The sequence below is a fragment of the Schistocerca cancellata genome, chromosome 3 (genome assembly GCF_023864275.1).
Source record: "Schistocerca cancellata isolate TAMUIC-IGC-003103 chromosome 3, iqSchCanc2.1, whole genome shotgun sequence".
NCBI lineage: Eukaryota > Metazoa > Arthropoda > Insecta > Orthoptera > Acrididae > Schistocerca > Schistocerca cancellata.
Genome location: NC_064628.1, coordinates 578846154 through 578856842, shown reverse-complemented (window position 1 = coordinate 578856842; position 10689 = coordinate 578846154). Strand labels below are relative to the sequence as shown.

General features: G+C 39.0%; 1 long non-coding RNA gene across 1 annotated transcript; it reads right to left on the bottom strand.

Annotated features, from left to right (window-relative positions):
- Positions 1–1107: 1107 nt before the first annotated feature.
- On the bottom strand, positions 1108–10247 carry LOC126176822 (uncharacterized). Its single transcript, XR_007535667.1, has 3 exons — positions 10143–10247; positions 9765–9870; positions 1108–1593 (listed from the first exon to the last, which is right to left on the bottom strand). It is a non-coding gene; the product is annotated as an uncharacterized LOC126176822 (long non-coding RNA).
- Between the last annotated feature and the right edge of the window lie 442 nt (positions 10248–10689).

The window sequence follows — 10689 nt, the reverse complement described above, 5'->3', positions numbered from 1 at the left end:
TACCCGGTCGTTAAGTTATTCTTATGACAAAACAATTTCCTAAGGGACGAGAAAGTTCCTAAGGGCGCAAAAACAACTGTAACACCACACAAAAGGGTCCGCCGCTCGTGGTCTCGCGGTAGCGTTCTCGCTTCCCGAGCACGGGGTCCCGGGTTCGATTCCCGGCGGGGTCAGGGATTTTCACCTGCCTCGAGATGACTGGGTGTTTGTGTTGTCCTCATCATTTCATCATCATCCAGGAAAGTGGCGAAATTGGGCTGAGCAAAGATTGGATAATTGTACGGGCGCTGATAACCACGCAGTTGAGCGCCCCACAAACCAAACATCATCACCACACCACACAAAAGGGAAATTCAATATTAAAGCTGTTGCAAGAAGATGAGAAAACAGTTTTCTTTTTGTCAATGTAACACGCACATTGGACTGCTGATCTTGGTGTCTGTAATCTTAGCAAAATGCATAATTAAAATGAAAATAATACTGAGGAGATGATAGGAATGAGCACTGCTAAATGATCCAATATTTTCAGAACAAATATTTATTATAACTAAAACTTGTATCGTACCTTAAGCTTAGTACTACAATGACGGTAGATTTTTATGTCCGTTTCATGTCCATTGAGCGCTCTTTTATAAAGATAGCCATTGTCCTCTTGAGTCGCTTGTGCGTAGTCACAATAAGTCATAACAGTTCTTCTTTTCACACTCCACTCAAACTTAGATGGAACACGTTTTTATTTATTTAGTAAAAAAAAAATTAGATCAGACCGCCACAAATCGGCGTCCGTCTTACTTAAGAAAAACAGTACAAGTGTTTAGCGCTCAAGGCTTCATTTGTTCTCCAGCGAACAAAATAGTAAACGATCGCATATCTACCCATATTCTTCTGTTCATGTTGCCGCCCAAAGATGACGAATTACTTTATTTAGGAAATTCCACCGTCGCTATGCGACGCCTTATTATACATTAATCATTCTTCATAAACAAGTATTTGCCTTCTGGCTGAAAGTATTAACTATTTGCTGTTTTAATGAAGCCAAAAATAGCAAATATCACATTGCCTCCCATGAGGAGAGAGGGAATGCCAGAGGATTACCTCGATCCTCATGAGATATTCGTGATTTTTGGTATGACACTTACATAATGTTACTGGCGTACTAAGTACATTAACTGAAATTACATTTATAAACATATATAAGATATTTATCATTTTTCAAAACCAAGTTTTTCACTCATTGTTCATCAGTCACTTCATTCCTTAATACCAAGATTCACATGTATGTGCATATTTAAGTTTGGTCCATATGTGCTTATAACAATAAGTGAACATTCATTTCTCACTTCAGGGGATAGAATTCAAAATTTACATTCTCTTAAGCTTAACAACTAATACATGAGTACAGTGAGTGTTTATTTTTACTAAACTAGAGTGGAGAATGTTCGAGCCTCTGTTGACTCATTGCGGTTCACTTACAGTTTAATAACGTAGCACTACACTTCGTGATGCCTTCACTTTCTGTGTTAGCTGTCTACGGCGTTCATCACGCAGTACATCTGTCCTTTCCACTGTGGTGCCAAGAATTCAAGTGGCTTCCTGGGTTTTTAATTACAATATGAAACAAAAGAAGTGGAAAATTATTAGTATAACTTACAACCTATTGGATACATTTGTTAAGGATCGGTACTGGTCTGGAGTTCAGAGTCTTCCTATAGTGCATATTCGTTTTCTTTGTGCATCAACAGACAGGATTATAATTCATTTTAGCAGTGTTCAGGACTGCCTGTATTAATGGCTTTAAGGTCTGAGTAATCTGACAATCTACTTCTCACTCATCTTAACTTCAACTCAAGAAAATTGCTTAATTTACGTATGAAAATGTAGTCACACGAATGTGCAAATGTCATTCTTCCAGTATGTACGATTAAAATCATGGTGGTTAGCAGTTTAAAGTAGTGATTGTTTCGTCACACACACGTCAGCCGCTCACAGCGGCTGCACGGTGTTGTGTGAGCTCCAATACTCAGTATCCGTTCGTGCTCAGGCTGTAACAGATCTGCTGGTCGTCGATCGCTTTTTGTTTTACCCCGTGTGCGTTTGCAATCGGAGGAGCCGGGCACTGAAGCTGCCTCCATACTTCCCTGTCAACTGCCTCCCATGAGGCTCACAGGTAAGTGACGATGGACGATGAATATTTTAGCTGTCACTGCACTTATAACAACACGGAACTGTGTGTTGCACCTGTTGTCGTAGCCTTGACTTCTTTTTACACTTGCAGTACAACACTACCACTAATACATGCTGAACAGTTATTTTTATTATGCACGTCGCACTTGAGTGTGCATCTTCACACAGCATTTGTACTCAGTTCCTCCGTTGATAGCGTTCATTTACAAAACAATCAGTTTTGCAGGTTTCCTCCATTGGTACAGAAAGACTTATATTCTACTACGAACAAATATATACAATTAATGGTCACTCCTTTCGTTAAGTCCAGTGAACAACTGCTTTATGAATGGACTCTTTATATCTCAAGGTTTACTTTCACTAGTGAATCTAAAAATATTCTTTCAAACTTTCTTTTAAGGGCTCATCTCCTAATTATGAAAACTACAGATTTCACAACACTCGTTGTATTTATTCTTTAGTGCACCCAAGATCATTTTCTACTGCCACGTAGCATATCTACTACTTAACAAATACGCATTTAATGCTGAACCTTTTCTTTTGTGCTTTCCTTTGTGCTTGCCAAAATGTTTATATTTGAGGGCAGACTGGATAACAATAGGTCTCCCTCTTCGCTTCATGTACTCAGCAATCGTTCTCTGTAAAAAAAAATTAGGGTAACACGTGTCTACTATTTTTCACTGGGTTCACGCAACCTGTCCATAACAAACATTATCAAAGCTAGCGAAGTTCATCGCGCTACGTGTCTCATTTCTCATAAGCACTGATTTGCCTCCAAGCACACGTGCTTTTTACAAGTCGACCCTTGGTCTGGGTTAATGAATCAGGATCAAAAGGAATGGGCACAAGGAAAATGGATTTCATAAGAGGAGTGTCTTAGGAGACATTTTTACAATAAAATCTGCATGTAAATAAAATTATCATCATAAACATAAGCTCATATATAAATTTAATCCTCTTTCATTACAGCATGCTTTGCTACTTCTATGTCTTACTCTGGTTATAGTCAGTATTAAGTTTAAATATCACTGCATTGCTTGTTCTTTAAATTAGCCTTCAATTGGGGTATTGAATGGTCGTTAGATTACACTACAAAACTTCTGAAGATCTTTACTTGGACTTATTTATGATACAGGGGGCTTGCTGTGTGGTTATTTAGTACCTTGATTCTACTGAAATCAATTTGTCAGCTAATATTCCACATATACTCTTTAGACTGGGCTCAGATCACAAGGAAACAGTTTACTTTCATAGCAATTAATGGCCTCGTGGAGTACTTACGCTACATTATAACTTAGTTTACTACAGCTTATCGTCCCCTTGCGTGAACACATGTGGGTTACCACTTGTTTTCTCATTTAACATCACGCTTTCACTGAACTTCAAGCTAAGATATTTCCTCCACTCCTGTTCACTGTCTGGACGTTTTGAACATGTATTTTTTTTTTTAAAGCAGGTAATTTGGGCTTTTACAACAGAACTTCAAGTACTTACATTACTAAAAATAAATCTATAAATCTTCTTGTACCCTGAGAGAAGTGCTTATTTACGCATCCTCCTCCGTTTCTCACCTTTACATATTTATATAGCTCCGGGCAATCACCTCGCAAGCACTTTTTTTTATACTAACTTAAAGTTAAATTAAAATTCTTCCTGCAACCTTGATTTCCTGCTCCAGCTTGTTGAAGAAATATCAGTTCATGTCCATCACTATAAACAATTTTTCCACACTTAACATTTAATAGTTAAAGTTTCCGCGCAGCAACCATTACCATGTAGTCCGGGGCGCTGTTCAACACAATACTTATCGTAAACAGTTCACACAAGGAAATTTCCAGTACGCAAGAAGTAAGAAACCAAAACAGATTCTATCTGCAGTTGAAGCTGCATCTGTAAACTAACTCTTTGTTTCAATGGACCAATCGCTCCCGATATGGAGCAACCCTGAATCGGCAATGATAAAACTTTTGAAACAGAAGACACCTGTCTGAAGAGACATGATGACATGAAATTGATGTTTGCTCCTGTATCAATAAAGGCTGTGACAGGAATGTTGGAAATAGAAATCTTAATCGAAGCCTCGACCTGTTCATCATAAATGTCATTAATGTCTTGAACTTCTTTGTTAGGTGCAAGGTTTTCTCGTAAGTCGGTCTCATGGTCGTACCGAATCGCGTTAACATACTCAGAGTATTCGTTAGTAACCCCACTCGAACCGGCAGCGACCTCTAGGAGGCTGAAAGGCGCTGCCTCTTAATTTTCCGCAGGATGTTTAGTCTGTTTGTCATTCATAGCCTTAAGTGTTTGTTCCGCTTCATATTGGTGCTGGTTATGTGGTACAAATGCCGGTGTAAAGGGGTCAAATCCAGTGGGTGTATTCACTTGTGAATAGAATACTTGAAACGGCTGCTGTCGCCCGATCTTTTGGTTGCCGTCAAAACCATTTCCTTGTGAAGGAACGTTCGCATTTGGTGCCGTTTGAAAATTGTTCCACGGTCCTCTATCGTGTGAAAAGTGGTTCTGATGTTGTGCTGGGTGGTCTCCGCCTTGCCCATGCCACTTGCCATTTTTCCACCTATAAATTTGATTGTACACTTGCCCATTTGAAAAATTACCACTCGTTTGTAGAGAATTTCCATACTGCTCAGGCGTAGAATTAAATGGCCGGTTTACATACTGCTGTTGTACCTGGTGGTTATAAATTGGATGGTATCTCTGTTGATTACTGTAATTGGTTTTCTGCTTCTGTTTAAAGTTATTGCCGTTTGCGTTTTCATAACGGCTGGCAGGTTGGTACCAGTGATCGCAGTAGCGAGCTCTCTCCTTTGGCACATTGTTGTCCGCGTGCGATGCATTCTGCTGGCTGCCAGAGAAGAATTCGCCGCTGCCAACCTTGGAACACACATCCTCGCTAATTAAATCTAAGGAATCCAGCACAGAAAGGAATGCATCCGTGTCTTCTTCAGACACATTTACTAGTTTCTCTCTGATACACACAGTGAGTTTTCTTTTGAGAATCATAATTACGTCCTTGGAAGTAATCGCAGAATCCCAGAATTTAATTTCTGCTAGATACTTCTCGAAGTATCGCCGGAGACTTCCATGCTTCTCATTGAAAATTTCCGCACCATACACCTTCTTCCTTAATCTCTGCTGTACCCCATTACTCCAAAATTTTGCCAAGAACATTTTCTCAAACTCTTTATAATTCCCACAGGTGTCTACCATTTCCGTTCCCCATAATCACCGGAAATAAATCCAGTGACGAACTGAATACACTGTCTGTCTGTCCAGCTCCTGGGAAATATGCCGGAAAAATTCTTTAGGAACACGATCGGGTGTATTTCTCGCTTCTGCGGATGAAAAACAGGAAAAAGTGCGATGCTTAATCACACTTTCCTCTTGCATTAAACTCACAATTGTGGGCGGGTCATTTAATTTCCCTACTCGGGGCTCAACAGGACTTTTGTTTTGCATGTAATCAGGCGGTGAACCACAAGGAGTTGACTGACATTCGTCACCGTCTATAGAGTTGTTCCCTACAGTTTGTGTATGCGTGTGCGGATTTTCTACCCAGTTTCTCAGCATTCTGACTTTGTCCACTACTTGCTGCTTCCACTCGGGAAGATCCCGTGTAAGGGTCCTTCGAATCTGTCCCAATTCAGAAACCACTGTGTCTCCCGACTTACCAGGAGCAGCTAAGATTTCATATGTCACATCCTTGACAGTCTCCCTAAGCTCCTCTCTGACCTTCTCTTCGATAAAAATATCTTTACCCTTTATCCATTCACCGTAGTGTTCCGACAATGCCTCCGCGTGTGCTTTCACGGTGCTCTTAACCTGTTCTTCAATATTGATTGAGTCTATCTGCCTCGACAGATACTCTACTACACCTTCAATGTCAGATACCGCATTTCTAACTGAGTTTATTTCTTTGGTAGCCGCTAGAATTTTTGTGTTTAATGTTCCAGATACTTCAGCTATTTCACTTTTCACCTGTTTCTGCATTTTCTGAATTTGATCACTGATCTTAGTTTGCACCTCACCCAAATGGGTATTTAATTCAGCCGTAATTTCTTTATGCAGATCTGTTTTGAACTAGAACTACTTAAACCTAACTAAGTTAGGGACATCACATACATCCATGCCTGAGGCAGGATTCGAACGTGCGTCCGTAGCGGTCGCGCGGTTCCAGACTATAGCCCCTAGAACCGCTCGGCCACTCCGGCCGGCACTATTTTGATTGTGCCTAGTTGTGTTTTTACTGATTCGCTTACAGCATCTAATCAGGCGTTACCAGTCTCATTTTGTGTTTTTATAGGCTCATTTACTGTGTCAAACTGTTGTTTCAGCATTTTCATTAATGCACCAAAGTCATTTGGAGCGACAGTGGGAAGAGTTTGGACTTTAGGGTAGGGTGACCAAATTATTTTCAGTGAAAACCGAGACACATTCACCCGGGTGTCAATGGACACCTCATTCCACATGTACCCAGGTTTCTTAATTTTAAATATTGATGTTTTGTTGATAAATTTTGTTAACCCGATTATTATAACTAATAAGAGGATACAAAAGATTGATATAATCTAGATTATCTGTATAATTAATGACATTTGATAAACGTATACAGTAATAAAGAAATGTATTACGGTTTTACAAAATTTTACAGCCATTCAACTTTTAATCAGTTAATATTAACATGAGCTTTAATATTACTGAGCACTTGTAGATGGAATTGACTGTCCTTGGAGAAAAGGGTATTTTTCACTGCCTCCAGCCTTTTTGATCATGTCTTTGTTCTTTGAGACACAGTGATAAAACTCTGCACAGTCCATTTTGTAGTTGTACAGGATCTGCAGGATTGCTTCAAGAGAGTCCACCTCCATTCTGTTTCTTTCATCAGTCCACTGGATATTCATGAACGAAAATATTCTTTCCACATTGGCATTATGGGCTGGGATTGCAAATAAATACCTTGCAATTATTACCAACTCAGATCAATGCTGAAGACAGTAACAGCTTTTTAAAAAACTCACCCACTTCTCATCACATTCCAATGGCGTTTTTTTTTTTTTCTCCCCTTCATCATTCCACTTGTGAAGACTTCCTTCAACAAAATTTGTCAGTATGCCGAACTGATCAAAGAAAATGGAATCATCGATTTCAATCTCTTTACTCTTCAAATAAGAAACTGTCTCTTCAACACTTTCCCATTTTGGCATTCTCTTCACTAACATCCAATCAAACACCAGCGATGAGGGTAAATATGAGGCGCTCCACTTGCTGAGATATTCTACAGAAGTGTCATAAAACTTGTTAACTTCTTCTCTAAAACTCCTTTCCGCTGCTCCTGATACTTCTGCTCTTCTCTCCTCTTAGTAACAGTTTCCAGAGTATTTTTCAAAACACCATTTACCTCTATTACACTTTTCGTGCTTCCCTCAATTCCCTTTATCCCATGCTGCAAAGTGCTAAGCTGACTGTGAATGAACCATAAGTAGGCTTCACTTAAAGGGTTACTGAAAAACTGAACCAATATTTTGGGGGCTTTGTCTTCATTTAGGAAAAAATCTATTACGGTTCAAACAGGTGGATTACTCTTTCAACTACTGGAAACAGTGATAACCAGCGAGTTTTCGAGTGACACATTACATTCATATATTCAGTTCCCACATAATCACAGAACTCCTTAAGCCTCTCTGTTCTAACAGTATATATGTAAAAGTGTGAGTATACTTTCATGACGATAGTTTCAACATCACAGCTTAAATTGTCAGCAGATGTCTGCATACTATTGTGTAAAACATGTGCAGGGCACCCTATGCCTTCAATGTTTTCAGGCAATGTTGCCTTTAATTTGGTAAATACGTTGCATTTGCCTTGTCTTTTTAAACCACCAAAGTTTCTGTTGGTGTTGTCTCCACAAAATGCCACACATTTATTTTTCTCAAGATCAAACATTTCGATAGTATTCATACAAAATCTTGAAATTTCATCAGATGTTTCATTAGGTAGGGAACTCACCTTCAAAAGTTTGGTATGAATTCCCTGATTAATATCGAAAAATTGAACAACAAACGGAAATATTTTAGTGGCCTTATGACTGGATATCCTGTAGAAAGAAGACTTTTTGATGTATTCAAGGCTTTCCTGTACACTCTGGGGACCAATAACTCCTTTCACTAAGGCTGACACTTTAGTTCTTGCTGAACTAAACTTTTTTGCAATGGAAGAATCATCAAACATAATGCTGTTAAGCTTATTAGTACAATCACTAGATCTATAAGTTTGGTGATGTTTTACCGTGTGGTAGGCTAGTGTAAGCTCGGCTGCTCGAACTTTCGTCGCTTCACTTGACTGATGTCTCACAAAATAATTTTGTAGAGTTTTTTTGCAGCTCGGTGCACTGTATCTGTTAATGTGTTTCTGTGACCTGATGTGATCAACTATATCGGAACGTCCACCATGACTTATACTAATAAAACAGTTACATACGGAACACACTGATTCATAATCAAAACGACCTTTCTTAATGAAATCCCATTCCTTGGAATAACAGTCACTGAACTCGCGGCACGTTTCGGCAAATGTTGCGTTTCACAGTATTGCAGCAATAATATCACTAATATGAGAAAAAACTATTGCAGTTTGTCTGACAAAACATCAACTACTACACTGTTCTGACAATGAGTATGGACAATGAGTATGTAAGTGGCGCGACAATCGGACGGTTTCATAGCTCTGTTACAATAATACAACTTACTACTTGTTGGCCAAAGTACCGCTCAAAGTAAATTATTGCCCGAGTGTATCAATACTGATACTGTGATTACTAGTATGGGACAATGGAGGTTTTTGACAAATAAGCTAAATTATATTAGTTTCTTGTGTTGTATTTCCTTTAATATAGCGAGATCCCAAAAATTTGAGAAAGTTTCACGAAATGTATTTAAAAACTGGATTCCGGGACTTTTGAGCGTCCCGAAACAAATTTTCGGGACACTGGAACACGGGGATGAAAACCGGGACAATCCCGGTTTTCCGGGACGTTTGGTCACCCTACTTTAGGGTCACTTTCCCCTGTTACAGACATGGTTAGTTCAGTTTCCACACGGGAACCTACCGTTCGCGATTGTAAAGGGTATGGAATACTGTTAACGTCTTCACTCCCGTCTCCTGTTGTCACCTGTCTGTTTACTATCTGCCATTTTCGTCAGTAAATCACATGCTACGAAGGCTTTCGACGTTTGCCAGTGACGTGACGAGTCCCCTAAGAGCACCGCACTCGCGTGAACAACAAATGAAATTCTATCTGGCGAGAAGACAAGATGGAACCTAAACGTTTCAGACGATGCTCTTCACTGCAAATTGCACACAGTATCCACCATGTTGAAAATGTAATACAGCTATTCTAACAATGGAAAAAAATTTCTATTATCAGACTACGAAGAATTTTACTTTGAAAGATAAAATAAAGCAGATGTTCTATAGCGGAAAGGAGATAGAAAGGATGTGGATCGACTTAGAAAAGCAATGTCGCTACCGAAGTACTCCACTGCGTGTGCAAAATTCTGACTTACTTTTTGATGGCTTGATTACCGCTATGTTGTCTCAGCAAATTCGCGTCTCTTTTCTTTTCCTTCCTCTCGGTAATTAAACTGCGTTATCAACCAGCATATTTTCCATCTTTCTCACAGAGAGATGATGTGTACATGAAACGACAGAACATTTATTAACACAAGCACATAGAAACTTTTCCAAGAATTTGAACAAATTTATGGTCAGGTCCCTGTTCGGGCGCCAAGTGTGATGTAACAAAATAAAAGTGATGTTGTTATTCAATGGAAAAGTTGGAAACTGAGATTTCGCTTACTATTTTATCAATCACAATTGGTGTAAGAATCATGGATTGACCATTGTCATAAAATATTGCATTATGAAATGAGAATAATCATTACTTGCAGTTTCACGTGGCTTGAAGCAGTCACAGCTAGCGTGCTATTGATTAAGAAATTGCATTATCGTCTTTCTAATTACTTCATGATGCAAGAAGACGATAAAACAGTTTTCTTTTTGTCAATGTAACACGCACATTGGACTGCTGATCTTGGTGTCTGTAATCTTAGCAAAACGAATAATTAAAATGAAAGTAATACTGAGAAGATGATAGGAATGAGCACTGCTAAATGATCCAATATTTCCAGAACAAATATTTGTTATAACTAAAACATGCATCGTACCTTAAGCTTAGTACTACGATGACGGTAGATTTTTATGTCCATTTCATGTCGATTGAGCACTCTTTTATACAGATAGCCATTGTTCTCTTGAGTCGCTCGTGCGTCATCACAATAAGTTATAACAGTTCTTCTTTTCACACTCCACTCAAACTTAGATGGAACACAATTTCATTTATTTAGCAAAAAAAATTAGAACAGACCGCCACAAATCGGCGTCCGTCTTACTTAAGAAAAACAGTACAAGTGTTTAGCGCTCAAGGCTTCA